Source organism: Castor canadensis, chromosome 16 (assembly GCF_047511655.1).
Source record: "Castor canadensis chromosome 16, mCasCan1.hap1v2, whole genome shotgun sequence".
Lineage (NCBI taxonomy): Eukaryota > Metazoa > Chordata > Mammalia > Rodentia > Castoridae > Castor > Castor canadensis.
The window spans coordinates 59355725-59378122 of record NC_133401.1 but is presented as its reverse complement, the minus strand read 5'-3'; the positions used below and the strand labels follow the sequence as shown (position 1 = coordinate 59378122).

General features: G+C 42.6%; 1 protein-coding gene and 1 long non-coding RNA gene across 6 annotated transcripts in view; both read left to right on the top strand.

Annotated features, from left to right (window-relative positions):
* The first annotated feature begins 18 nt into the window (after nucleotides 1-18).
* LOC141417856 (uncharacterized) lies at nucleotides 19-9580 on the top strand. Of its 4 annotated transcripts, XR_012442502.1 has the most exons (5): nucleotides 19-397; nucleotides 1544-1703; nucleotides 4847-5049; nucleotides 8938-8973; nucleotides 9264-9580. It is a non-coding gene; the product is annotated as an uncharacterized lncRNA (long non-coding RNA). The 4 variants fall into 4 exon arrangements; XR_012442504.1 differs by lacking the exon at nucleotides 1544-1703; XR_012442501.1 differs by lacking the exon at nucleotides 4847-5049.
* Nucleotides 9581-11483: 1903 nt separating this feature from the next.
* The window catches only part of G3bp1 (G3BP stress granule assembly factor 1), a 29548-nt gene continuing 18633 nt past the window's right edge, over nucleotides 11484-22398 (top strand). Inside the window, exon 1 of one of the 2 annotated variants that reach the window (XM_020181102.2) lies at nucleotides 11484-11639. The gene's annotated coding sequence lies outside the window, so the exon portion shown is untranslated. Of the gene's footprint in view, nucleotides 11640-11900; nucleotides 12246-22398 lie in introns of those variants that run through there. The other variant, XM_020181104.2, reaches the window with a different exon arrangement.

Genomic DNA, 22398 nt, shown 5'->3' with positions numbered 1-22398 from the left:
TCTCTGACCGGGCCACGCCCCCTCCGTGCCCGCTGGTCAGCGAGAGGCCTGGACTCACAGTCCGTCAAGCCGCCTCCTTCCGGCTGGCAAGGCCCGAGGTCTACCAGCCACGTCAGAGAGGGGAGGTGGAGCAGTTGCTAAGCTAGCCTCCATCGACTGTTGGCCATTTTTTAAGACGCCTGCCTCGCGTATTCTTGCATTAGCGTGTACAAGATTCAGACACCGCGGAAGGACAGAGTCCGGCCTTCTCTAACTGGACCAGTCTCACTTGTGTATTCGCTTAGTCAGTACGTATGCCTGCCAGCCCTGGGCCCGGGGTGTGCTGGGCATCCAGAATGCACTGTTGGGAAAAACCTAGCTAGCAGTGCGCGCAGGAAGCAGTCGATGACAATGCCAGGTTAGTGTCCTGAAGACACGGAAAGAGCCCCTGATTCATACTAGAGGCGTTGTGGGACAGTTCTTGAATAAGGGAAGCTTGCAGAGCAGGTAGAAGTCTGAGTTAACAGGGAGAAGTTTGTGCTATGAATGAATGGGAGTGGGGCAGAGAATAATGTTTTAGGCGCAGGGAACAGCATGTGCAAAAGTAGGAAGACAAGAGTAGGCTTGGGGAGGCAGAGATATTCATTCATCTTGACGCAGGCGCACTCAGGAAGATGCGAAACGGAATGATAAGATAATGAGGCCCACTGCTGGAGTGGAGACAGATAGAGGAGGCTTGCTCTAGGACACTTACACACCGGCAGGTGAAGACTTGGAGCTTCCACACAGCACCAAGGTGGTTCTGTCCTTGTATACTCCCGGCCAGGACTCTGCCAGAGGGCTCAGTCTAAGTTAGTGGCTTTAAAGAGCTCTTATCTATAGAAGTAACTGCTTGGAGAGCTTAATGAAGATTCAGTTAAGGCTCCGGGGAAGGTGGCATATCCCTAACCCCAGCACTGGGGAGGATCATGAGTTCAAGGCTAAGGCTAGTGAGACCCTGTATCAAAAGCAACAAACAAAATTCCTTGGAGCTGATGATCAAGTATCAGTCAAAAAAAAAAAAAATTAGGGCTGGTGGAGTGGCTCAAGTGGTAGAGCACCTGCCTAAGAAGCCTGAGGCCCTAAGTTCAAGCCCCTGTACAGCCAAAAATAAAAAAGGATTTTGGGAGACATGATTCGGTCCATAGATGTGTCATATAGAACAGAACTGGATTTTGGTTTTGCTTTCTTGTCGGTACTGGGGTTTGAACTCATGGCCTTCACACTCCAGCAGACTTTTTTGTGAAGAGTTTTTTTCGAGATAGGGTCTTAAGAACTATTTGCTTAGGCTGGCTTTGAACCATGATCCTCCCGATCTCTGCCTCCTGAGTAGCTAGGATTATATAGGCATGAGCCACCAGTGCCCAGCTGTTTTTGTTTTTTGTTTGGTTTGGTTTTGGTTTTTTGAGATATCTAGCCCAGGCTGATCTCTGTGCCTCAGACCTCCTGAGTGCTGGGATTACAGGCATGTACCACCACACCCAGCTCAAAACCAGTTTTATCAACTACATTCTCATATCCCCAGGTAAATAAATATTCGCCCTCACCCATTCCAATACTGTCGGTATGGTGCTGCCATTTGAGGACACAGTACTTAGAGCACCATCTCAGAAGCAGAGAACCGGCCTTCACTAGTCACCAAACCTGCCAGTGCCTTGATCTCAAACTTCCCAGTCTCCAGAACTGTGAGAAATGAATTTGTATTATTTATAAATTCCCTACTTTGCGGTATTTTGTTATGGCAGCAGGCATGAGCTCTAAGACATGGACTTGGTTGGGGTGGGGGAGGCCTTATCAAATCAATTACCAGGTCCTAAAAATTTCTGTTTAGAAGGACCTGTAATACTTCTCACATTTTTCTGGCCAAGGTAGGGCACAGAGTCAGTCCTATTTTTAAAGGAGGCAGGAAAGTGTGATAATCCTGCTGAGTACCCAGAAGAAGGAGAAACAGCTCTTTCAAGGGGTAGCACTAGCAACTGCCACAGGACTCTTCAGACAAGCCATGTCCCCAACACTGCTTAGTGGACCCCCAATATCTCAGCCAAGGATCAGAGCACATTTGTCACACTGCACTGTTGTTCCTTTATTCCCTGTCAGGGTACTCTAGGCTCCAGGGTTCAAAAGTATGTTTAATGAGACAACTCAGACAAACCCAAATTCAGTTCTTGGCTGTTTCATATAGCTCACTTCCCTGAACCTATTTTTCCCCTATAAAATAAAGACACTCATAAAATAAAAATACTCATAAAATATTTGGCTCAGTGACTGGTGTACACTAAGCACCCAGAAACTACTCTTAGGTTTATGACAACTTACTTTTAAAATCACTTAAGATGGCCAGGTGCCAGTGGCTCATGCTTGTAATCCTAGCTACTTGGGAAGCTGAGATTGGGAGGATAGAGGTTCGAGGCCAGTTAGGGCAAAGAGTTCTTGAGACCCTGTCTCCAAAAATTACCAGAGCAAAATGGGCTGGAGGTGTGGCTCAAGTGGTAGAGCACCTGCTTTGTAATCATGAAGTCCCGAGTTCAAACCCCAGTCCCAACAAAAAAAAATTGTATAGTATGTGAAACATTTCTTAATATAAAAACTTTTAAAACAATACTCATAATGTGAAAATTCCTTTAGACCCTTGCATCACTTACATCTCCCACAGAAGTAGCAACTGCCATCAGATTGCCTTGCATCCATCCTACTGTAATTTTACTACTGCCAAAGGACAAACTTACAGCTGGGTGCTGGTGAATCACGCCTATAATCCTAGCTACTCAGGAGGATTGCAGTTTGAGGCCAGCCCGGGCAAATAGTTCGAGAGCTATCTTGAAAAAACCCATCACAAAAAAAGGGCTGGTGGAGTTGCTCACGGTGTAAGCCCTGAATTCAAACCGCAGTATTGCAAAATAAATAAGTAAATAAATAAATAAAAGACCAAATTTACAATTTAGTTTAATGATCTAACTCTAGAATTGGTTGACACTTTGTTCCAAAATAGGTAAGTGTTCACATGAGCAGACAACAGGACAGGTTGGTTTTATAGACAGAAAAGAGCTGAAGAGCCAGGCATGATGGCCTATGCCTGTAGTTCCAGCTACTTGGGAGACTGAGATAGGAAGATCCTTTGATCCTGGGGTTTAGACCAGCCTGGGCAATGTAGTAAAATGTTGTCTCAAACAACAACAAGGAGGCCTGAAGAAGGCACAAACAAAAGACAGGTAGCAGATTGGCCATTTCAAAGTCACTTTCTTTGTAAGTGGAGACAGGGGGAAAGAACAATAGAAAAAATCTGGTTAACTTCAGGTTCAATCCTTCTGCCTCAGGCTGCAGAGTGCTGGAACTACAGGTGCGTGCCACCATGGTTAGTGAAGATGTTCTTTTTGGTGGTGATATGTTCTGGAGATTTATGTTTTATATTAATGTTATTGCTTATTTTCTCAAATATATAAACACACACACACACATATATATATATATATATAAACTAGCTCAATTTTTTTCACTGCTGCATAGAATACTAATATAGTAAATTTAGCATTTCTTTACCGACAGATATTATTTTAAAATATACACAATGCTAAACTGAACATCTTTGTTCGCTGCATGTGGGAATTCCTTTATAGTGGACACCACCTAAGAGTAGAATTGCTCTGCCAGGTGTAGTGGTGCACACCTGAAATCCTAGCACTCAGGAGGATGAGGCAGGAGGATTGCAAGGTGAAGGCCAGCCTGGGCTACAGAGTGAGATTTTGTCCCAGTTAAACAAAGGCTGGAGATGTAGCTCGGTGGCAAAGCACTTGCCTAGCAAACATAATGAGAAAAAGTGGAATTGCTACATTATATAGTATGTGGATTTAAATTTTTAAGAGGCCTGAGAGTGTAGCTTAGTGGGTAGAGTGTGAGCTTAGCAAACTCGAGTCTTGGGTTCTATCCCCAGCACCACAAGACAACAACAAAACTTAACAGATGTTTTCAAATTACCCTTGGAAAGGCTATGCTAATTTATACTGTATACTAGAGATATGAGAATAACTATTTTCCTACAACTTTGCCCATATTTGATATTAGCAAAGTATCATTTTTCACTTTTTTTTTTGCAGTGGTGATGATCGAAATTAGGACCTTGCACTTGCTAAGCAATTGCTCCACCATTGAGCTACATCCTTAGTTCTTGTTTTTGTTTTGTTTTTAAAACAGGATCTTTATGCATCTCAGGCTGGCCTTGAACTTGCTGTGTCACCAGATTGGCCTCAAACTTGAGATCCTCAGCCTTCTGTGTACTGGGATTACAGACCTGTAGTACCATGCTTGTCTCATTTTTCATAATTTGATGAGAAAACAACCAATTAGTTAACTTTTTTTTTTTTTTGGTGGTACTGGGGTTTGAACTCAGGGCTTCATGCTCCCTAGGAAGGCACTCTACCACTTGAATCACTGTGCCCTGTTTGTGTTGGATTTTTTTCGGGATAGGGTCTCGAGAACTATTTGCCCCAACAGACTTCAAACCACGATCCTCCTGTTCTCTGCCTCCTGAGTAGCTAGGATTACAGGCATGAGGCACTGGCTCCTGGCCTATTTAATTTCTTTTTGCCTTGGTTTCTCCATCTGTTGAAATGAGTAGTTTGGGGTCTAGATGAGCTATTATATATTTTTTATTCTTATTTTTTTCTTTCATATTGGACTTTGGGCTTATTGTGTTATAAACCTGATGCTGAATACTTTCTCTCTCTCTCTCTCTCTCTCTCTCTCTCTCTCTCTCTCTCTCTCTTTCTCTCCCCCTACCCCCACCTTCCTCCATTCCTTCCTTTTCTTTTCTGGTGCTGGGGATGGAACCCAGGGTGTTGTGCGTGCTAGGCAAGCGCTCTACCACCGAGCTGCACCCCAGCTCCCCAGCTGTACAGCTTTCAAGCTATGTGATTTTGGACCAGTCACTTAATCTTTGTGAGCCAGAGTTTCTACATCTGTAAAATGGAGTTAATACTTTCTACAGTTTTTGTGAGGATGAATAGAAAAACTGCTTAGCACTGTGCCTGAAATATGGTAGGTGTTGATACGTGGTATGTCATTTGTACTTGAAGTTCTGCTCCTATTTGAGTGAGATGGCTAGTTCATATGTAGTAACAGAATGTGTTGCAAAGAGCATTGGCCACAGGTGACAGTGATTTTCCACGGATCCCAGAACTCTCAAGCCATGTAGAAATCTGACTCTGCAACATTATCTGAGGTCATGCCTGAAAGAATGAAGGAAAAATATCCTTGGCTTTGGGCTTTCTGAGGAGACGCTGCCCTTTTTCTGTACTCAGGGTGTCATCTTCCTTCCTTGGACAGTGTTGGCAAGTGTGTAAAAGATAGGGGACTTGGAAAGTCCTAGTTTTGAGGCCTAGCTGTACAACCTCAGGTATATTACTTACTTAGCCTCTCTGAGCCTGTTTCTGTATTTGAGGAATGGGAAATAGGTTGTCTTGAACATTAAATGAGATTTTCTTTATAAAAAAAAAATACAAGCATGGCAAGGCACTGGTGGATTACTCCTGTAATCCTAGCTTCTCCAGAAGCTGAGATCAGGAAGATTGTTGTTTGAGGCCAACCTGGGCAAATAGTTCGTGTGACCTTATCCCCAAAATTCCCAAATCAAAAAAGGGCTGGCGAATGGCTCAAGTGGGAGAGTACCTGCATAGCAAGCATGAAGCCCTCTTCAAACCCTCATACCAAAAAAAAAAAAAAAAATACAAGCATGGTACCTGGTTCATGGACAGTGCCCCAGGGGCTTTGAGGAGATGATGTGTTTGTGAGCAGTCAATGCCCAGGAAGGGTGGAATTCAATTATGTGTGTATGTGTGTATTCTAAGCCAGGAAAGTTGTTATTATTATTACTATTTTGCCGTACTGGGGCTGGAACTCAAGGCCTACACCTCAACTCACTCCACCAGCCCTTTTTGTGATGGGTTTTTTCAAGATAGGGCCTCATAAAGTATTTGCCTAAGCTGACTTTGAACCATGATCCTCCTGATTTCTGCCTCCTAAGTAGCTAGAATTGCAGGCGTGAGCCAGCAACTGGCTTTGTTTTTGAGACAGGGTTTTCACTATGTAGCCTAGGCTGCCTGAATTCAGTCTTCCTGCCTGCACCTCCTGAGCATGGTGATTATAGGCACGGTCACCATAAAGTTCTCTTTGATAGCACATTGTTTAAAAAAAAATTAAGAGATGGAGGGCTAGAAGTAACTCTGTGGTAGAGTGCAAGATGTAGAGCAAGATGTCCTGGATTCGATCTTCACTACTGCAAAAAAATAAAATAAAAATAAAAGGGTCTCCCTATGTTGCCCAGGCTGGCTCAGGTGATCCTCCTACCTCAGCCTTTTGAGCAGCTGGCCTACAGGAGTTAACCACCACACCTAGCTTAAAGTTCCTATTGGATCTTTGTATGGTAAGGGGCAAAAGAAAAAGTCTGAGGCAGTGGATTAAAACTTTGATGGCACCTGGCACTGGTGGCTCATGCCTGTAATCATAGCTATTCAGGAGGCAAAGATCGAAGTCAGCCTGGGCAAATAGTTCTTGAGACCCTATCTCAACAAAACCCAATCTAAAAAAGAGCTGGCATAGGCCCTGAGTTCAAACCCCAGTACTGGAAGAAAAAGAACTATGATGGCTTCTTTTCTTCTCCTTCTTCTTTTTTGCAGTGCTGGAGATTGAACCCAGGGCTTTGCACATGCTGAGCTATATATTCCCCCAAATTTCTATATTTTAGTTCCTCATGTCACTCTTAAAATTTATAATTAACATTAATGTTTTTGAAAAATAACACAGGATTATTAAAAATAAATCCTACAGTAGCAAAGAGCACAAAGTGAAAGCTAAGCCCTTCTTCCATCCTGGCTGAAGGTCACCTCCTTATTGGCAATCATTAATCCTTTCTTCTGACCCCTTCTGGGCATAACCTGCACATGTACAGCAAAAACATACAGAAAAAAAGGGCACACACAACTATAACAGCAAGGTTTAATAGCTAAAGAGACATACATATTTCTCTCTTTTTAAAAAAATACAGATTTTGTTTTTGTTTTTTATTGGTACTGGGGTTTAAACTCAGGGTCTCACACTTGTCAGCAGGTGCTCTACCACTTCAGTCACACCCCTAGCCCTTTTTTTTTACACAATGTTTTCTTTTTTCTTTATTTTATTTTATTCATATATGCATACAATGTTTGGGTCATTTCTCCCCCCTTCCCCCCCCACCCCCTTCTTTACCCCCTCCTTACCCCCTCAACCCCTCACTACCAGACAAACTATTTTGCCCTTATCTCTAGTTTTGTTGAAGAGCAAGTATAAGCAATAATAGGAAGGACCAAGGGTTTTTGCTAGTTGAGATAAGGATAGCTATACAGGGAGTTGACTCACATTGGTTTCCTGTACATGTGTGTTACCTTCTAAGTTAATTCTTCTCGAACTAACCTTTTCTCTAGTTCCTGGTTCCCTTCTCCTATTGGCCTCTGTCACTTTAAACTCTCTGCATTAGTTTCTCTGCATTGAGGGCAACAAAGGATATCTAGTTTTTTGGGTGTCTTACCTATCCTCATACCTCCCTTGTGTGCTCTCGCTTTATCATGTGATCAAAGTCCAATCCCCTTGTTGTGTTTGCCCTTGATCTAATTGGCCGCATATGAGGGAGAACATACGATTTTTGGTCTTTTGGGCCAGGCTAACCTCACTCAGAGTCATGTTCTCCAGTTCCATCCATTTACTTGCGAATGAATACATTTCGTTCTTCTTCATGGCTGCATAAAATTCCATTGTGTATAAATACCAAGTTTTCTTAATCCATTCATCAGTAGTGGGGTATCTTGGCTGTTTCCATAACTTGGCTATTCTGAATAGTGCTGCATCCCTAAGAGTGGTATTGCTGGATCATATGGTAGATCTATGTTTAGATTTTTAAGAAGCCTCCAAATTTTTTTCCAGAGTGGTTGTACTAGTTTACATTCCCATCAGTGGTGTAAGAGGGTTCCTTTTCCCCGGAATCCTCGCCAACACCTGTTGTTAGTGGTGTTGCTAATGATGGCTATTCTAACAGGGGTGAGGTGGAATCTTAGTGTGGTTTTAATCTGCATTTCCTTTACTGCTACCCCTAGCCCTTTTTGCTTTATTTTTCAGGTAAGGTCTTGCATTTTTTTACCGAGGGAGGGTTTGGACCTCCTTACAATTCCCACATTACTGGGATTGTAGACATGTACCACCATGCCCAGCATTTTTCTTTTTTGGTGGTAGCAACATTTGAACTCAGGGCCTTGTCCTTGCTAGACAAGAACTCTATCACTTGAGCCACAGCCCCAGCTCTCATATCCAGCTTTATTGTTGAGATGGAGGGAGGACAGTTCTTGCTAACCTTTTGCTTGAGCTGAACTTGAATAGAAACCCTCTCAATCTCTACCTTCTGTCTTCCAAGTAGCTGGGATTACAGGAGCAAGCCACCATGCTGGACCCTAAAAATACAAATTTTTAATGACCCTCTGTTATTCTATAGATCCTAAATGTCCCCAAAACCTCGTATGTAGAAGGCTTGGTTCCCATTTGATGGTGCTATATTATGAGGTTGTGGAACCTTTAGGAAGTAGGGTGTACTTAGAGGCATGCTTTTGTAGGGTATATTGGGACCCTGCTCGTCCTCGTCTCATTTTGTTCTACCATGTGCTCCCTGCTATTATGTTCTGCCTCAACACAGGCCCAAAAGCAACAGTCAACTGACCAAGAGAGTTCTAACTATAGTTCTACCTCACTCTTAAAACTGCTGCATTGCATGTCTATTACCATTAAAAAGTTTGTGTGCATATTGTATATGTCATATATATATGTGTCATACATACATATATGTATATATATATATATATATATATATATATATATTCACAAATATCTTTTTTTTTTTTTTTACAGTGCTGGGGATTGAACTCAGGGCTTTGCCCATGACAGGTAAACATACTTTATGGCTGAGTTACATCCCCAGCCCCAAAGTTTGTCAAGTGATGAGCATGAAGTACATGCCTTTGTAACCAAATATGGCTGTCAACCAAGAAGTATTATTGCTTTGGGAGATATTCACAATTTTAATAGACATTGCCAATTTGCCTTGCAAAATGAGCTGTTATCCGTTAAAATTCACTCCAAATGTGATTAAGAGTAGTCCTGTCCCCCATCACAGGCCACCTGGGTTAAAATGACCAATCTCTAAATTAAAATTTTTGCCATTCTGCTGTCAATAGTGTTACAGTTTGGAGAGTCATCTTGGAAAATGCAAGTCTGCACCGTTCAGACGCAGTGCTGAGGGGAGATGTGCCAGGATGGGTAGTTCTTCTGTCTTTCTGTCAACCCAGACTCAGCTATGGGAAAAATGAGTGGAGAAGTAAAACCAAGTTCTTCCTGTCCGGGTGAGTCTTTGGTTGCCCAGAAGCCCAGTGACAAGCAAGTTCAACCAGAAGCTCCACCAATTGAAAGTCAGGATATGACACATGGTCAACAGAGAGGTGGCTAGGGAGCACCTGAGGTTCAAGGGTCTGATCTGAAAGCTGATCTCCAGAAACTGGCTCAGACAAAAAGCGCAGGCAAACGTGGCCCTGATTCTATCACTCCGAAGTCTCTCAAGATGCCAGAAGCAGCGAAGTACAGCCATAGGTTTAAGGGAGGGTAAGCATGCAGTCTGTATGCTGGAAATTTGACTATTAAAGTTCTCTGAATAAAGTTTTCCATCTTTCTGCCAAAACAAATTGCAAATCTCTTGGCCCATCCTTACAATAAAATAAAATTAAAAAAAAAATTTCCCAGGGGCACCCCCACCGCCTTCAGATTCAAGTCCAAGTTCTTTCGCACGGCTGACTGGTCTTTGGAGGCTCCTCGACTCCGGGACACTTTCCGCAGCTTCGCATCTCGAGCATGCCAGGTCTTCCCAAGGTGGGAGCTCCTGGCTCTTTCAGCGCCCCTGTCTACTGAGGGGGGTGACAGCAGGTACAGCGCCTTGATCGTCCCCGATTCCCGCCCTTGGGGCTCAGTCAAGGCCAAGTGTGCGGGGCTGAGGCGGGAATGGGGACTTGGTGGGTCAGCGGGGCCTTTTCACACGGCTCCTGGGCTCCCCGCGGGAGGTCCAGCCCCTGGCCAGGCCCGGCAGGGACGCGCTGCCCGGGTCGCATCAGGCTGCTTCCGGCGCCCCCTTCTTCCAGTTCGTCCTCAGTGTTTCACAGCAGGAACGCTCCACGTGCTTCTTTTCCAAAAACCGCAACGAAATTTAACAGGCTACTCTCCCGCAGGGCCACTCGCCTGCAATGAGAAAAGACTGGGGCGTGTCTCTTCCTGTTTCCATATAAAATGCTCGTAGTGTCCAACAGAGGGCCCACGAAACACTGAGTCCTGGACAGAAGCAGGCTGGGGTGCCAGTTGGCCCCTAAAGCATTTCGAAGGAAATCTTGGGGACTTGGCTAAGTTACCTTTTCAAGGCGTAACGACACGAAGCCCCCACACCCACAGCGATTAGAAAAAGGAGCGACAATGGTGGTGACGCACAGGATGTTGCACGGAGCCCAAACTTGGCCGGAGGATGTACTGTTCCTCAGTAACCAGGAAAAGGGGAATTCACGAAAACATCCAAGAGCCAGCCATCGGGCCAACCTGCAGCAGCACCGCCAGGACGCCGATGCGTGTTTGCAAATGCGACAGGAGTTCCCCCGTGTGACCTTTCTAAGGACTTTGCGCACACAGCTCGAGCTACTTTCTTCCTTGGCTTTCCTTTAACAGTCGCCCAACATTAGTGCTGACTAATGGTAAGATCCAGCAAGTGCTCTTAGGCAGCGAGTGGAAATAAAAAGTTGTAATAAAAAGGAAAAAAAAAACCCGGGAAACTTTGCCAACTGCTTCCCGGGTACCAAACTGAGCGGAGAAAGTGGAGAAGGGGCCTCTGGGACCCGGATTAACGAAGGAAAGAAAGGCAACCGGACAGAAACCGCAGCCAAGACAGCTTCCAAAACACCCCAGAGGGCACGGCGGCCCTGAGGCTGTGTCTTTGGAGCAGTCCAACCCCCCGTGTCAATCAGCTCCTTCCGACGTTGCGATTGGCCAGACGCTTTCTTGGCCTTCACGACGCCCACCTCCAAGTTGCTTGGGGTTTACTTCCCCAAAGTACACGGGCCCCACCTTGTGGAGCAACCGCTCCTGCCTGGAAAACGAATCTCCGCCCGGGAGAAGAGAATTTAACCAATGAGAGCAACGTCTCACAGTTATTGGCTACCATGAGTATCGGTCAAAAAAGTTCCCACCCTTCTTTCCAGTGTCCCTTCCAGTTATTGGTTTTTCTTAGTGCCAATCCGCTACTAGGAAGCGAGATTCTCACAGTCTCATAGGCATGAGTCGAAGCCAATCAAGAGCCACGCCTTTATCCTGAGTTAGTACCCAATTGCTGTTCGAAGAGCTCAAAGGACGTAGTCGGGATTGGTCATTTGCTTGCTCGACCTGGTCGCAGCAAGTTAGGCTGAGGTGCGGCTATATAGACCGGCGGCGGAGCACGCGTGTGTGCGGACGCAGTTGCGTGAGGGATTCTTGCTGCCCTCTGTGCTGTGGAGCAAAGCTTGTTCCTCTCCCGGTCAGCCGCGCAGGTACGCCGGGGTGTGGGCGGGGCAGGGCAGCCCCAGAACTAGGCCTAGCTGGGGAGAAGCTGAGAACAGAAGTCCGAGGAAAACCACGCGAGCCGAGTCCCCCCAACCCCCACCCCAACGGCCGCCGGCGCGCGCGGCGGGCGCGCGGCGCCTCCCCCACCCCGCCGCCCGGAGCGCGTGGCCGTGCCCGCCGCGTGCGCGAGCCGCGTCCAACGGCCACGCGGGGCGGGAGCGAGCCTTGGCCGCCGCCCGGGCCCCAAAGCGATCTCGGGGACCTGGGGGCCTCGCGCAGCCTGCTGGCCAGCGTTTCCCGCCCGCCCTCTACGTCACGCGCCGGGCTGTCTTTCCTATCTCCCCCGGCCCTGGAGCTGCACCTTGGTCCCGACCTGGAGGAGGCTTTTATCTGGGATGGGGGCTGCATCGAAGTGCGAGGAGTCTTTAAAGCCCACCAACCAGAAGTGCAGGGAGTAAGCAAGGAGGGAGCAGCGTGTGCATGGAGAATTGGTGACAGTAACAGCTAACATTCTTCCTAAGCCATCGTTGCGTGCCAGCCGCTGTGCTGAGCTACTTGGCGGCTTCACTTAGGTCGCACAACGACCCGATGAGGTAGGTACGATCATTCTCTGCTCCCGGCGGACTAAGGCGCACAGACAGACGGTAGAGGCAGGTTGTTTGGATCAGAGCTCCTTTGCCCCCCGAGTACTTGTCCCTGGGGGGCAGCGCTAGCCCGAAAGGCCACCGCCGACAAGACGGCGGTGGCATTTGTGCAGAGGCTGGTAAGGACTTCCAGGGACACAGGCTTGGAGGTGGGATTATGACAAAGGGAAAGGGCTTGGGCTTCCTTCCTACCCGAATTTCCACAGAGTTGATAGATGTGCTTCCAAACCAGCTTCTGGAAAAAGTAGAGAAGAAAATGAGCGAGTGCAAATGAAGTAGCAGGTTTGGAACTCAGCGTGATGATGGTGAATTCCCGCCAGCAGGAAGTTAGGCTGAAAGAAGAATTCGAATTCCCCCCCACCCCGCCTCCTTTTTTTTTTTTTTCTTTTTTAAATCGGGACAGACTTTTGGAGAAAGACCTTTGAGAAGATTAATTATAGTAAAAGAAAACGAAGTACAGACTGATGTTTCATATTTCAGAGTCTGGGTTAAAATTTGAAATGGGAATAGAAAGGATGGCGCCCAGTTCCTGTATTAGATTTGATCAAGCTTTATTGGTTGAGATTTGCTGGAAAGCACATTGAATAGCAGTAGCTCTTCAGTGGAGAAGTCTGCCCATATTCACTTAATTTTTTTTTTAGCATCTACACTGTTAGACTTATGTGTATATACAAAGATGTCTTCCTTACCTTCAAGATTTTGAATTATCTAGTGTATTCACATATTGTAAATTTTAAAACCCAATACACTTCTTAGCTTTATAAAATAAGTGGTGTTTGTAGATTCAAATCATTACATCATACGTGTTTCTGCTTGACATAAGACTACAAGAAATATTTTGGAACTAGGTCTTCTGAATTGTTTAAAGAATGTTTTCATCCCTGGTTTTGGTTTTTTGAGACAGTCCCCTCTATGTAGCCCAGGCTGGGATTACAGACATGTACCATAGACTCTGGCCTGGTTTTGTTCATTTCAGGATCAATCTGTTTTTTGTAGTCAGTGAATGCAGTGTACACTTTTATAAAAAATTAAAAACTGAGGAAGTTTGTTTCTTTTTACCAAGTACTTTCCCCTTGTTTATTACCAGAATGTAGCAATAGAAGTAGAAATAGATAAAGGATCAAAATATCATAAGGACAAGTTCTTACCTTTGTTGATGTTACCATAAACAATAGATTGCTTTAGGATATAACCTATTGTTCTTGGAACTTGCCTTGTGTTCCAGTTAACCTGCATTTAGAGATAGATTGCTGGCTAGTGTTTTCACTTAAGATGAGTAATTTATCAACTGTTAAAACATTATAATGACCTACACTTAAATTGTTGAGTCCAGCTAGTTTTATTACTGCTTGAGGTAAAATATATTAGAATGAAATTGCCCTTTAATTGGGGGAAATTTTTGTTAATTTCACCTTCAAACACTTAAAAGTACTTTGGTGTTTTTGGCTTTAGGCAGATGTTATCAGTAAGGCAGGAATATTAATGTGAATATCTCATAAATTGGTTTCTGGTCACTTGTGTGTTCATTTGTCAGAAACAAGTGAATTGAAGCACTTAACTTGGGGGGTAATAGAAGTCTCAGCCTTCCCTACTTTCTAGCCAAGTCCTAGATTACTTTTTGCTGGAGCCCAGTGCTTTCAACCTTAGCTTCAAACAGGTAGAAAAGTAGGCAGTCTTTTGTCCTTTAACTCCCACCATTTGCTGTTCTCAGTTGACAGCCCACAACAGGAATATAAGGAGATTTTCCTAAGGTGTGTTCTTGACCTACTTTAAAGTAGGGCTTTTTGTTGTTATTTACATTATGAATTTTTGTGCAATTTTTGGTACTTTTCATAGAAAGTAAAGGGCACAGGTTAGTTTTATAGGTTTATAATTGTATATGGTTCTTAGAATGAATGAGGCCAACATTTAAAGGGACGAAATTTAATGTAAAGCATGAGTTTGAGACTAAAACCAACTTAATAAAAATGACTACTTGGTCACAGAATTCAAATGGGCATTTTATGTATGCTCTTTATTCAATTAGATTGTGCTTTTCCACTGCCTGGAAAACAGGACAATTGTCAAAAAAAGGCCCTTCTCCCATTAGTTTGTAAAGTTAGTAGGAAAAACCTATACTGCTGTTCAGTGCTCTGGATTTTAATTTAAATTCAGCAGCTGTAATCCCACTTACAGTTTGCCATCACACTGGCACCAAACTAGGTTATTTTCATATCTCAGAAATGTTGTTTTCTATTATTTATTGGCAGTTCTGAGGTTTGAACTTGGAACCTATTGCTTGAGTCATTCCTGCAGCCCAGCTTTTTAAGAATTTTATTTATTTATTTTTGCAGTACTGGGGATTGAATTCAGGACCAGGGGCTTAAAACCACTCTGCCACTTGAGCCATGCCCTCAGCCCTGTTTTAAAAAAAAAAAAGATGTTTGGATACCTTGTCCAGCCTTACTTGAAGACTGAATTCCAAGCCAGTTCATAGGGTTTGAGAGCTATGAATGAAGAGTTTATATTACAAAGCAGAGACCAATATAAATCCCTTTCATAGGCTATGGCCTAGTAGATGAAGTCTTTAATTTTATATATGTGTGTGTGTGTGTATTTTTTTTAGACTTTTTTTTTTTTCTTTTGGTGCTAGGAATTGAACCCAGGGCCTAAGCACATGCTCTACTACTGAGCCATAATCCCAGCCACTTTGCATATTTTAAAATGCTTTCACAAATCTTGGGTATTCTTGCATTTTTACTAAAAAGAATGCTGAACCTGTGAAGCCCAAACAGTTGTCTATAAAGTATTTTGTAAAAACTTGTAATACTGATTAGAGTACCACAACTAGCTATTTCCTTATTAGAAATACTTAAGAAGGATCCAGAATCTGGAAGACTTGAATGTGGCACCTGCCTGCCCTTCTAATCTTCTCCCATCATTTGTTTATGCAAGCTTAGAATGGATTTTCTAACCTTACCCATAGAATTTTCTAGAGTGTGGCCATTTGTATCTTACTTGATCTAAAGGATAGGAAATTACCTTTATTTTTTAAATTTTTTTTATTTAAGGGATTTCATAGGTAGACAGTATAAACTAGTAACATCCTTTTTTTTTTTTTTTTAAATGGTATTGGAGATTGAACTCAGGGCCTCTAGCATGTTAGGCAGAAGTCCCATCATTTGAGCCACAACCCCCGCCCTGGTCTTTTCATCTTCATAAGAAAAAAACAGATTTTGTCCCACCTGAATTCTGAACCTAACTAGTTTTTGTTTCCATCAGTGCTGGGGTCAAAAAGCACTCTTCACTGAGCTACATACCAGTCTTGGGTTTTTGAGACAGAGTTTGGTATGTAGCTCAGAGGTCCTGCTTCCACCTTGCCTCCCAAGTGCTGAGATCACAGGCCTGTGTGCCACCATTCCGGTTTAACTGACTAGTTTTTTAACTTGGGAATGGAGAAAAGATACTCAAGAAAAACAAGTGAATTGTTAAATTTGCTGATAACTTGCATTTTTCAAGAAAACCTAATATTTTGAGATAATTTCAGATTTATAGAAGAGTTGTAATACATACATGTCCTTTTTCCATTATAGGATCTATTCCAACATGTTACCTTGCATTTAGTTCTCTTATTTCCTTAGTCTTTGATCTGTGAGTTTCCTTCCATTGTCTGTCATGATCTTGACACTATTCTCATTTGGATTTGTCCTATGATTAAGTTTATGGCTTTTAGGGAAGAAAACCATAGAGATGATATATGCTTCTTACCTGATTTCCATTGTGAGGTACATAGTTATCATTGGTCCAGTCTAACCTTGTTCACATGGTTGAGGTAACATCTGTCAGGTTAGATGTTTCCCTTTCCAATACTATTTATTAGAAGGTATCCATTAAGTCCTGCTCCCACTAGGGTAGGGAGGAGTAAGACTTCTATAGGGAAGAGAATCTCAATTTGTGGACAAATATTAAAGCTATCAATAATTTAAGGAGTTAATTTTATCTTTAGAGTTTTTCTCTGTTAGCATTTATTTTTGTTTTCTTTGTTCTTTTGAGATAGGGTCTTCCTGTGTACTGAGGCTGACCTCCAACTCAAGATCCTGTGCCTCAGCCTCCCCAGTGTAGATATACTCTACTATGCTTAGCTTAGTTTTAGCATTTATTAGTACATCTTGTCAAAAGTTATTGTGGTAATTTCTTTTTCTTTTTTTTTGTGGCACTGGAGTTTGAACTCAGGGCCTCAGGCTTTCTAGGCTCTACCACTTAAGCCACCCCACTGGTCTTTCTTGTTTTTTCGATATAGGGTCTCAGGAACTATTTGCCCAATGCTGAATTTGAACCGCGGTTCTCCTGAGTAGCTCAGATTACAGTTGTGAGCCACTGGAGCCCAGCTGACTCTTCATATTTTAATTTAGTGATTTAGTTATGTCGACATGGAATCATGGATATTAATTTTTATTCTTTTGATTGCACCCAATATTATCCTGATTCTGCTTACTCATGCATTGCTTCTGGCTCCTGTTTCCTTTTAAGTGCCTTCCTTTATTTTTTATTTTGTTTTTTGGTGGCACTGGGATCTCTTTAAAGCATTTATTTCTTGCATTAATTATTGGCATTTCAGGTTTATCTTGTATTTTGCCTGTCCTGGGCCTAGAATCAACCATTTTCCTGGGAGCCATTAGGAGAGTTTTGAAGGATGGGTGACAGGTGTGGAGTTCCGGGAGTTGATTGACACCAAGCCTGGTGTGGGTGCTTCTACTTTTGTCCTGAGCACAAATTTTGGCTCCTGTATTAAAGTTTCTCTGGCCTGGAGAAACATTGTTTCTTTTACAGTTTAAAGAAACAAATTTTAAATATTTGAATACATGCCATACCTTGAAACAATTTATGACAATATTGTTTCATTGTTACTACACTTGGCATATATTTTTTTCTAAGTTTTTGATACACATTTTTAGAACAGTAAAAAGACCATTTATATATCATTGTACTGAGAATTGATAGGTAACCTTTTGCATTGCTTTTTGAAATTTAAGAGTTCTTTTTTACCTATACAGGTTCCTACTCCTTTCTTCCAGTGAGGCATTTATTGTATCTTTCCAGGCTATTTTATTGGTGGGGTAAAATTGCACAGTAAGGTGCTCATGTTTAAAGTGTGTCATCTGCTAATTTTTGGCATATCTACCCATGAAACAATAATCAAGAGAGTGATAATAATCAAGATATGAGCACTAAAGTAGTCTCAGGCCCCCCCCCTTTTTTTTTTTTTTTTTTGCTTTTTTGCATTCTCTGTTTACTACCTGCTCTCCTCCCCTCTGTCAGGAAATCCAGGGTATTTCTGCCAGTGTTAGTTTAGTTTGCATTTTCTAGTCTATTTTTTTTTTTAAGGGACTGGGGTTATTTCTTTAGGTGGTACTAGAGTTTGAAATCAGCATTTTGTGCTTGCTAGATAGGCACTGTACCACTTGAGCCATGCCTCCAACCCTAGAATTTTTCTGTGAAGAATCATACAGGGTATGTGCACATGCCTTTATTGCTGAGTGTTGGTCCACTGTGCAGATACACCACAATTTGTCTATTCAAAAAGTGCCTTTCCCAGCTCTTTTTTTGGGGTGGGGTATTATAAATAAAGCTGTGTGCACAGGTCTTTGCGAGGAGTTGGCTTTTTATGTGGTGCTGGGGATTGAACCTAGGGCCTCTATCTAGCAAGAAAGTATTCTAGTACTGAGGTACACTCCCAGCCCTGCGCTTTTTTTTATGTAATTATTGATGATTATCATTTAACATTGAAAGTTATGGGTCAAGTGTCTTTAAATCTTTTGTTCATATTTTATGTGGTTAGTTGTTACTCAGTTTTGAGAGTTCTCAGTATGTTCTAGATACAGTCTTTTACTTTAAATTAGATAAGTGTTTTGTAAATATTTACTCCCAGTTTTTGGCTTATCTTTTTATTTTAACTGTCTTTTTTCAGAGTAGGCTTTAATTTTAATAGTCTGTGTTATGAATTTGTTCTCTGATAGATGCGGGGTTTTTTTGGTGGTACTGGGGCTTGAATTCAGGGCCTACACCATGACCCACTCCACCAGCCCTTTTTTGTGAAGGTTTTTTTTTTGAGACAGGGTCTCATGGAACTATTTGTCAGGACTAGCTTCAAACCATGATCCTCCTGATCACTGCCTCCTGAGTAGCTAGGATTACAGGTGTGAGCCACCAGCGCCCTGCTCTGATAAATGTTTTTATGACAAGGTCTCCTACATAGTCAAGTTTGACTTCCACCCCATACTCCTGTTTCACCTTCCCTAGTGACGGGATTACAGGACTGCTACCACCTTTGATGGATACTACTTTTGGTGTATCTAAAATTTTTTTTTTCCTTTGGCCGTACTGTGGTTTGAACTCAGAGCCTCCTGCTTGTTAAGCAGATGCTCTACCACCTTTAGGGGGTTGCTTTTTTACTTTTATTTGGTGGAACCTGGTCTTGAACCACAGTCCTCTTGATCTCTCCCTCCCTCCCCTCAGTGGCTAGAATTACAGGCATGTAGCCTAAAATTCTTACTTAACCTAGGTCAGGCAGATTTTCTTTTCTTTCTCTCTTCCTTTTTTTTTTTTTTTTGGTGGTACTGGGTTTTGAACTCATGGCTTACACTTTAAGCCACTCCACCAGCCTTTTTTGTGATGGATTTTTTTCGAGATACAGTCTCACAAACTATTTGCCCAGGCTGCCTTCTGATCCTCCTGATCTCTGCCTCCTAAGTAGGTAGGATTACAGGCATGAGCCACTGGCACCTGTCCAGATTTTGGATTTGAACCATTGTAGCCCATGCTGACCTTGAGCTTTTCATCTTCCTCCCTCCCTCTCCTGAATAATAGATAGTATTATAGGTATGCACCACAATGCCTGGCTCTTAAGTTATACTTTAACTTTAATTATAAGTTAAACTTTATAATATGAAGAATGAGTTGAGGTGTTTTTTTGTGGAGGGGGGGAGGGTAGAGGTACTGAGGTTTTGAACTCAGGGCTTCATGCTGGTAAAGCAGATCCTCTACAGCTTAAGCCATACCTCCAATCCACTTTGCTCTGGGAATTTTGGAGGTGGGTCTCTCAAACTATTTGCCCACATCATCCTCAAATTGTAACCTTCCCCATGTCAGTTTCCCAAGTAGCTAGGGACTTGAGTATCCTTTTACTGTGAATAATGTTTCTACTTTGGTTGGAAATAAGTTGTATATATATGAGTGCATTGCTGAACTGTTCCTAAGAAGTTCTATGGATTCATTTGTCTATTTTGTTGTTCATCCTATTCAAAATATATTTACATATGTAAATGGAAAACATCTGGTACTGCTTTGCATGTATTACATTTATAGGTGTATTTCAGGGTATCATATGGTACGTATTTGGCAATTACCGTTTTATTTTAACATTGTTTGTGGATCTATTCCATGCAGACCTTCTGATAGCTATAAACAGGGTGACTATCTTGATTTGCCAGGAACAGTCCTAATCCACTGTTTGCCTGATATAATTATTACTAGATATCATAGATATAGAAGTTTTCATGTGTGAGTAAATCAGAGCTTGTCCGTTCTCATTTGGAGGACAAGACCTAGAAGAGAATTAGCTGTGTGACCTTAAACCAGGTGACTTCTGAGCCTCAGGTTTCTTCATCTGTGAAGTGGGGACACTATGGGATTTTGAGATCTCAGTTCGAAAGTGAAAGAACGAAGTTGAAGTTTACACTCCTGAGTTCCATTATTCATCAATGGTTTAACTGCACATTTGCTCTCTGGTGTGGTGGTACTAGTATACAGTACACTTTGTGTTATGGGTCTTGCAGCCACTCTGTCTTCTTTGATGTTTGGTATTGACTGAGGTGTTAGCATTTGAATGTGTCACCTGAGAAGTGGTAGGTGTTAATCTGCATTTTACTGGTAATTTAAGTCTGTGCTTTCTTTATCCATTTAGTACTGAATTACCAGCTTTCTTTGCACTGTGTCCCGTCCACTGAACTGCACCTCAGCTCTTGGTTGGTTAGTGTAGTGGTTCGTATGATTTTCTCTTTTTTTTTTTTTTTTTTGTGCTGGGGAACAGACCTACAACCTGTCCATGCTGGGCATGCTCTTCACTACTGAGTTACAACTCCACTTCTGTATGCAGTTTTTTAGGGAGGGACGTGGGACCGAGGCTTGAACTCAGGGCTTCACATATGCAAAGCAGGCACTCTGCCTCTTGAACCACACCTCCAGTCCATTTTGTTTCTGGTTTTTTCTTTTTGGAAGTGAGGTCTCAAGAACTATTTGTCGGGGTCTGGTCTCAAACTACAATCTTCCTGATCTCAGCCTTACAAATAGGATCAAAGTGTGAGCCATAGTGCTCAGCTAAGTAAGCTTAATTTTTAATTCAGGTGGAATGTGGTTGGCCTTCATGCTTCTCTGCCTACTGGTCTCATAAAAATTGAAACAAATGCTTATAGTTCTTTAGACTTAGTTAAAGAAAGCACACTTCACTGTTCAGTAAAATTACTGGGGGAGAATCTTTAAAGGTACTATACGATGGCCTCAGTTTCTTCTTGGTGCAGAAAATATTCTATGTCTGGAGCTTTCTCCCATCTTTCAGAGATAAGCCTCTACCCCAAGTTCCTTATTTTAAAACAAGATATTGGGGGAGTGGTTCAAGTGGTAAAGTCCTGCCTAGCAAGCGTGAGGGCCAAACCCCAGTTTTTTAAATGAATAATGAATGAAATGAATAAATCAAGACTCATTACTCTGCTTATTTTGTTTTCCTTTTCGATTTTTCAAACAGAGTCTCCAGTGGGTTAGTTTTATACTGCTCTACCCAGTCTAGACTGTTGGACTTCCATGTTCAGAAACTTTCATACATAACAGAGTGTAACCATATCTAAGGCTGTTGCTTCATCTGTTATAAGAGTTAAGACATTAAGATGTGCACTTAATGAGTTGGTTTTATGGTGTGGGCATTTTGGAATCTGGGCACATGAACAGGTCTTCCATGTAGTATTTGTGTGCTACATTGTCAGTCTTCAATGTTCTACATGAAGTGTTTGTCTACTGTAGCCCAAGGTACTCTCTCTGCAAATAATTCTCACAGGAAATGATCCTTCATTTGTTTTTCACTGGAAAAATAATTAAAGAAATATTCTTAGTGATAGGAAAGGGTGGGATATGGAAATGCTTTCCTTCATATAGTACATGGGGTTTTTGTTTTGTTTTTTTTTTTTTCTCAGTACTGGGATTTGAACTAAGGGCTTTACTTACCCCTTGAGCCACTCAACCAGCCCTTTTTTTGTCATGGTTTTTTTTTAAATAGGGTCTCACAAACTATTTGTCTGTGGCTGGCTTTGAATCATGATCCTCCTGATCTCTGCCTCCTGAATAGCTAGGACTACAAGTGTGAGCCACTGGTGCTGGGCTAGTAAATGTTTTAATACTAAGAAGTAACATCCCTGACATTTACTGTGCTATCAGACACTAACTTAAGTCTTGCAATCAGTAGTAGTATTTTTTGGCTCTGGGAATGAACTCAGGGCAGGGCCTTGCTCATACTAATCACATGCTCTACACAATTAGCCCTACAATTAGGACAGTCCTACAGATGAAAAGTGCAGTGCAGAGAGATTAGGTTAATAGCCCAAGGTCATAGCTAATGAAGGATGTTTCAGAATTTTCCCTAAGGAGAATTGGTTGAAGAAACTTTTGAAGGTTTTCTTTTGTTGACTCTCAGATGTTCATTTTTAAACTAGAGCACTCAGTTTCAGGGTTCATTTGTCATATTTTACTGTTTTGGGGAGCGGTAGTGGGGTTTGAACTTGGCCTCACTCTTGTTAGTAGGCACTCTACTATTTTAGCCACTCTTTCCAGCCTTTTTTTGTATTGGGTATTTCAAGGCTGGGTCTCTTGAACTATTTGCCTGGGCTAGCCTCAAACTGTTATCCTCCTGAAGTGCCCGTTGAATAGCTAGGATTAGAAGCATGAGCCACTGGTACCTAGCATAATTTTTAAAGGCACCTGCCAGTGGTATCTGTAATGCCAGGTACTTAGGAGGCTGAGATCAGGAGTATTGTGGTTTGAGGGCAGCCCAGACAAATAGTTCTTGAGACTCCATCTC